The 7,691-nt window shown below is 46.9% G+C and overlaps 1 non-coding gene across 1 annotated transcript; it reads right to left on the bottom strand.

The window, feature by feature from the left end:
• Nucleotides 1-2,368: 2,368 nt before the first annotated feature.
• Nucleotides 2,369-2,441, bottom strand: TRNAR-UCG. Its single transcript has one exon. It is a non-coding gene; the product is annotated as a tRNA-Arg (tRNA).
• Nucleotides 2,442-7,691: the final 5,250 nt, after the last annotated feature.

Genomic DNA, 7,691 nt, shown 5'->3' on the forward strand with positions numbered 1-7,691 from the left:
CTTCTCCAAGATGGTGATAGAAATAGGAGTGCTGAACGCATAAGGTACTCAACACACAAGAAGCTCAAAAGGTAGTTTCCTCCTCCTAGTACCATCCTCACTCACTTTTTCCTTCAGAAACAGATTTTTCCAGTCTGAATAGCCAAGTAACTTGGCCTCACAGGAGAGCTGGCTGTTGGGAGGCCAGGGAAATTGGAGTCCACCCCACTTCACGGGGGGCCATGAGGGATAAAGACTGAGTCTTAAATCTCTACAGAATTACCCAGAGACTGCTCCTTCAGAAACCCAGAGTGCAGGAAAGCAGCGTGTAAGATAATGACCCCAGACTCACAAATCACGTTCCAGAGCTTCTGCCTTCTGGAGATGTTCGTGAGAAACAGCAATAGGTTTCCACTAGTGGCTCCCAGAGATAACCCTGGGCATTGCGGGGTGCTGTGCAGGCGTGGGTAGAGCCGAGCCGCCAACTCCAGAGAAGAGTTGGGTGATTCAATTAGGTGCTCCTTAAACCATCTGTCGGAGAAGGCAATGACACCCCACTCCAGTACTCATGCTTGGAAAACCCCATGGACAGAGGAGCCTGGTAGGCTGCAGTCCATGGGGTAGTTAAGAGTTGGACACGACTGAGCAACTTCACTTTCACTTTTCACTTTCATGCATTGGAGAAGGAAATGGCAACCCACGCCAGTGTTCTTGCCTGGAGAATCCCAAGGACGGGGGAGCCTGGTGGGCTGCCGTCTATGGGGTCGCACAGAGTTGGACACGACTGAAGTGACTTAGCATAGCATAGCATAGCAAACCATCTGTACATTTGCCTGAGAGAGGCGCCTTTGCTGAGAAGAGCCCTTGGAGACAAATACTGGACCAGGCAGCCGTGCCATGAGCTCACTGTCTTTGGCATCCATCAGACACACAGCTCCAAGGGCAGCAGCTGCCTGGAAGCTTTGCAGGAAGCAGCCCCACCCCCCGCATCTGGATAAAGCCAAAAGGGTCAGGGTGAGCCCAGGATGGGATGCTCAGCCTCAGTGCAGCAGAGACACCCTCTTTGATGGCTTGCTTTGCTCTTCGTTTGGGTCTAAAGATGCCCAGGGCAGTATTCCACTGTTAACTTGCTGACGCATAGTGACGCATTGGACCCATAGTCAAATCTTGCATAATACTACTTAATTACAAAGAAAATTCTAAAGTTAAAATTTCCTCTAATTTAATGAGATTTTAGGGCCATCACAAGAGGCCATCTCCTCTCTCCAAAAGCTTGAACCCTGGAGTGTTTGCATTGAAAGGGAACATGGAGATCTTTCTGATCTGATCCTGTATGCTCTAGTATAGAGGTGGAAATGAGGGCTGGAAATTTACGATTCTTTGTCCCCAGGTTCCATCCCTGGGTCAGGAAGATCACCTGGAGAAGGGAATGGCAAGCCACTCCAGTATTTTTGCCCGGAAAATCCTATGAACAGAGGAGGCCGGCAGGCTAAATAGTCCATGGGTGGCAAAGAGTTGGACACCACTGAGCGACTAAGCACGCACAGAGCAGGCACAGCAGGGGAGGGACTAAATGCCAAAGCCGATGACCAGTCCAGTTTTTGCTCTCTGATTCCCACGGCTTCTTTCTCGCTTAACAAATAAAATGGCTCCAACGGAAACCTCAGCTCCAGGGAGAAAAAGTCTTCAGTGTAAATGAAACCTCCAAGCGCCGTGGGCGCAGGAGGAACAGAGCCTGGCTCGGCCACTCCCTCTCGGCCTGGCTGGAGCCTATTATTTCTGTGGAAATGGAGAGGCTGGAGCCCCTCTCCGTGCCTCCGCTGGAAAGCCAATATGCCCTTGAACCGTAGAGGAATAACTCGAGGATTAATAAGCTAATGCGGAGGGCGATGAGCGCGGCAGCGTGGTGTGTGGCTTGCTAAGTGAACTAAATCAACATCAGCAGGCGCTGCAAGCGCGGAACGCGAACCCGGATGAGATAATTTCCTTCTTCACCGAGAAGGCCCTCCGACATAATGAAAAGCTATATATCCCTCTTGGAGACAGCACAGTCCACAAAAATGCTACAGTGCTTAGAGAATTTGTAGTGACTCTGTCCACATTCACTAAGAACGTTCCTTCTCCACTCCCACCCCACCCTACCCCCTTATTCAGCAGAGCGTGTCATATTTATTAAGCACTATTATAGTTCAGGCAGTTCCCTCAGGGACTTACAGGCATTATCTCATCTAATCCATCAGCCCTGTTAGGGCCTTTGTATTTTCATTGCCATTGTACCAGTCATACAACGGAGAGGCAGAAAGGGGGAAGCAACTTCCCAAAGTGGTGGTACCTGAATGTGAACTCAGGTTAAGGCATGACTTTCTTTTTTTTTTTAACAAAATGGAACCAACCACGAAGGGACTCGAACCCTCAATCTTCTGATCCGAAGTCAGACGCCTTATCCATTAGGCCACGTGGTTATAACACACTGGGCAGCTGGGAACAGCCAGCTGCCTTGGATACAGTGGCACGGTTGACTCCAGCTGCAGAGGACAGGGTCATACATCCCAAGTCCAACCAGGATTTTCCAGGGGCTGCTGCCTGCTCGGGGCTTCCTTGGTGGCTCAGACAGTAAAGAATCTGCCTGCAATGCAGGAGACCCAGGTTCCATCCTTGGGTTGAGAAGGTTCCCCAGAGAAGGGAATGGCTGCCCACTCCAGCCTTCTTGTCCTGTTCCCTCCTAGGATCTGAACAGAAGGACCACTGCATGAAACTCCTCAGAAGGGGAATGGTCACCAGAGGGGAAGGCTGAGACTAGGGGTTTGTAAACAGCCTTTAGGCTTTTATATTTTTTAAAAGCTGAATGGAGATCAAGAGGGGAGATCAACTAAATAAAATAATGACAGAACATGAGGAAGTGGGAAGTTCAGGAGTTTCAAAATTCATATCCTGTTTAAAATCAATGTACTTTAAGCATATTTCATGGTATTAAAGTTATAGGACATAAAACTCAATCACTCTTGTGGACAATTGAATGAAATGAATACAAACACAGCATAGTTCCTGAACAAACATTCCCCACATGGTGTGGTTCCTGTGGAAACAATAAAAATAATCCAATTTAGTTATGCAGGGTTCACCTTCCCCTGCCTGTAATTAGTGCTGCTACAATGAAGGAAGCAGAGAAAGAAAACGAGATAAACTGGCAAGAGAGAATTACATCTAGTCCCCAGAAGGACCAGTTCTCTCTCTTATCTGCAGTTTCCAAATCCCATCTCTTATTATAGATATTTATCCCCCCTACTAAGGCCTCTCACAACTAACCATGTGATTCTTTTTCCATTTTCATTCCATAGCACCAGTCCCTCTATAGCCCACAGAAAGAGATTGGGAAGAGAGTTGTTGGAAATCTAAATTTGGGGGCAGAGAGGAATGGGTATTTGACAGGGAGGGTATTTAAGGAAAGGTATATTTCCTTTCCTTAATTCAAATGGGGAGTAGGGAAACTCCCAAAGGAATTATTTATAAAGATTGCTGATGCAAAGAGCTGACTCATTGGGAAAGACCTTGATGCTGGAAAAGATTGAGGGTAAGGGGCAAGAGGAGAAGGGGGCAACAGAGGATGAGACGGTTGGATGGCCTCACTGACTCAATGCACACGAGTTTGAGCAAACTCCAGGAGACAGTGAAGGACAGGGAAGCCTGGCGTGCTGTAGTTCACGGGGTCACAAAGAGTCGGACACAACTTGGTGACTGACCAACAACAACATAAAGACTGTGGAGTACCTACGAGAAGGGGTGACTGACGTATCGTGTTCCAGACTGGAGCTGGGCTTAGGCGATGGGCTGAAGGCCCTGCCCCTGTGCCATGGTGAGAGGGATGGCAAAGCGGGGGGAAGGGCATTGGTGGAGCTGTCTGCACTCCCACATGCACAGTTCCCGGGGATCTCACGGGCATGGAGGCAGGGACCTGGACTGGGCCTGCATTGCCAGCTTCTCCCCTAAAACGGCTGGCTGCTGCCTGGGGTGTTCCAATGGCAACAGGCTCTTGCCAGCTTCTCCCCTAAAACGGCTGGCTGCTGCCTGGGGTGTTCCAATGGCAACAGGCTCTTGGACCGGCCACTGTGTTGAGAGCGGGAGGCGCTGGAAATGGTCAAGCTGGAGCTGGAGGTTTTGAGTTATAAGAGGCCTCATGGGCTTCTGCTGAACTCCCGTGCAGCTCCACCATTGAATCAGTCTTGGGCAACAGCCATGGACAGGGAGCAGGGGGATTACTCAGGTGTTAGGTTCCCACCTCAGCAGGGGTGTTACAATCCAGTGATGACAGTAACTGCCAGATACAGTGTCAGGCACCTCAGGTTTAGGGGCCTGGCACCTGCTGGCTCAGCTGGTAAAGAACCGCCTGCAATGCAGGAGACCTGGGTTCTATCCCTGGGTTGGGAAGGTCCCCTGGAGAAGGGAATGGCTACCCACTCCAGTATTCTGGCCTGGAGAATTCCGTGGGCTGTATAGTCCATGGGGTTGCAAAGAGTCGGACATGACTGAGCGGCTTTCACTTTCACAGACACCAGCGTACATGGGGTCCTCAGGCCACCTATTATTTTGACTGACTGGCTGCCAATTTGGGGGTTCCCACAACCCCCTCAGTTCAAAAATTCACTAGAATGACTCACTGAACTCAAGAAAGAACTATACTTACCACTCTAGTTTGATTTACACATAGTGTGAGGTCTGGGAGGGAATGAAGAATTTGTATGCCCTCTCCTCACAGAATCAGGACACACCAGCCTACATCAGTGTGTACACCAAGCAGGAAGCTCCGCTGAGCACTTGCATCCAGAATTTCTGTTGGGGCTTCATTGCATAGGCAGGATTGATTAAATCCCTGGCCATGAGATTTAACTGAATCTCCAGCTCCTCTCCAGCTCTTCTCCCCTCCTAAGCCAGCTGAGAGTTCCAACTCTAATCACAGGCTTCTTGGTCTTTCTGGGGACCAGCCTCCACCCTGAAGCAATCTAGGAACCCACCAGAGTCATCTCATTAGCATAACAAAGATATTCCTTACTCTAGGGGAAATTCCAAGGGATTTTAAAGCCCTGTGCCTGGAACTAGGGACACTGGATAATATTCCCCATTATTGCTATTGGAGAAGACTCTTGAGAGTCCCTTGGATTACAGGGAGATGAAACCAGTCAATCCTAAAGGAAATCAGTCCTGAATATTAATTGGAAGGACTGATGCTGAAGCTGAAATTCCAATACTTTGGCTACCTGATGCGAAGAACTGATTCATTGGAAAAGACCCTGAAGCTGGGAAAGACCGAAGGCAGGAGAAGGGGATGACAGAAGATGAGAGGTTTGATGGCATCACCAACTCAATGGACATGAGTTTGAGCAAGCTCCGGGAGATGGTGATGGACAGGGAAGACTGCCGTGCTGCAGTCCATGGGGTCACAAAGCGTTGGACATGACTGAGTGATCGAACTGAACTGAACTGAACCAGGGATAGCCAGAGAAGGAGCCACAACCAAAAGAAGATGACTTATGAGCTCACATAAGCTAATTAGCAAGACATTAGAAAAAAAAAAAAAAACTCTACCATCTTCCCTGCCTCCAAACCAGAACCAGAACATATTACAGGGAGGAGAATTTGGTTTGTTAAAAAGAGAAGACCACATACCTCTCTACTCCGCACACCTCTTAAATTGCAAGACCTGTCTGGACTGGAGAAAGGAAAGAGCTCTGAATCAGAGACTGAAACTTCACACTGAATCAAACTAAATTTTAATTAATGAAAAGGACCTAAAAGTTGTGAGATTTTCTTGAGACCATTAAGTGATGAGAAAGTAGGGTTTGACAGTATAGTTGAAAGTATGGCCTAGAAAAATAAAATTGTTTCATGTTTAAAGCACACTGAGCTTAACATGCGCTTACAGTCATTTATAGCCATTAGGGTAGCTAATAGAAAAAAGATGGAAAATATGAAGTGTTGGCAAGGATGTGGAACCACCAGAACTCTCATAGACTGCTGAGGAGCATAAATAGCTATAACTACTTTGGTAGAATGTTTGGCAACATCTATTAAAGTTAAATATGTGCATACCATATGACCAGCCCAATTCTACCCATAGTGATGTACCCAACAGAAATTCATTTGTTTATCAGAAGACATGAACTAGCATGTTCAAAGCAACACTATTCATAATAACCTCAGACTGAAGATCATCCAAATGGCCATCAGCAGTACAATGCATAAAAATAAGTTGTGTAATGTTTACAAATGGAATAGTATACAGCAATGAGCATAAATAATCCCAAACTACACACGACAATGTGGATGAATCTCACAAACACGACATCGGTATAGAGATCATTCTTGGAGGGTAGAAATAATGTCTCCCTATGAAGCAAGGGGAAGATTTGTTTGCAGCCCACTACAATGATCCAGGTTTCCTAAGCGCAAGATCTCTTTCCTACAAGACAGTCCACTGCATTGCAGGTATAGCCGGGCCCTCCTCTTGTCACCACCATGGACTTGGGGCTCAGGGACCTGGCACAAGATGTAAGTAATAAGGTGTCCTTAGTCTCTGATCCAAGAGTCTCTGCGTCCTCTGCAGCAGCCATGAAACCAGCAGGCTACCTTGATAATTTGTAGATACGGTACAGTCTCAGACTCCTCACAGTTGACATCCTCACGCTTCCACGTGCATACATTTGAAAAATAATACACCTGAGCGTGCATCTATTAATTATAGACAGTATCTGTGGAGTTGCAGAAACACCACTTATCAGGCTTCTCCCCTGTGGCCTAAGTAGACCCATGCATCTGCAGTTTTCTCTTTGCATCAATTCCTTGAAAGTTTTGTAGTGTCATTTGCTTTCATCACCTTACCCCCAGGCGATGCCTGCACAGCCAAGCTACCATTCACCACCCTCCCCTTCCCCTTTTCACATGGCTGACATTTGCTGATTTCAGTCTCCTTCTCTGGTTTATCAAGCTATATTTAACTTTTCCTTTCCTGTGCAAGTTCCCCCTTTCCAGCTCTCTGCAGAAAGGCTCACGGGGTCCTTTGCCCAATGATACTTTTTATTATTTAGAATGACATTCGCTTCCCTGGTGGCTCACATGGTAAAGAATCTGCCTGTAACGCAGAAGACCTGGGTTCGATCCTTGGGTCGAGAAGATACCCTAGAGACGGGAAAGGCTACTCACTCCAGTATTCTGGCCTGGAGAATTCCATGGACAGGGAGCCTGGCAGGCTATAGTCCATGGAGTGGCAAGGAGTCAGACATGACTGAGAGACTTTCACTTTTATTGGGCTTTTGTAGGCTTCCACTCAGGTCCCCCCTCCAGCTGACCTCATTTCACTGGTGTCTTCCTGATCAATTTTAACATTCAGTCATATGTTGGTATTTCCTATGGGACTGTCATAAGAATAAAAAGCCATCATCACAGTTCACCTGACAGCCAGTGTGAAATTGTCCCAATGTAAAGTAGTTGATATTTTGCCCAAATCAATCCCTGACTCTTATTTTGTCATTTGTTACTCTTTTTTTCCTACATTATTTCTGAACAGCAATGTTTCAGATTATTTTTAAGATGACTTCCTGGGTTTTCGAAGTTCTTTTCTGAATATTTTTTTCTGTTCTTAATATAACTTGACTCTTGAATTTTCCACCATGAAAGAAAGATAACTATCAGGCTAGTGACTTAGTTTCCCCTCAATAAAA

The sequence above is a fragment of the Bison bison genome, unplaced genomic scaffold (genome assembly GCF_000754665.1).
Source record: "Bison bison bison isolate TAMUID 2011002044 unplaced genomic scaffold, Bison_UMD1.0 scf7180017864329, whole genome shotgun sequence".
Lineage (NCBI taxonomy): Eukaryota > Metazoa > Chordata > Mammalia > Artiodactyla > Bovidae > Bison > Bison bison.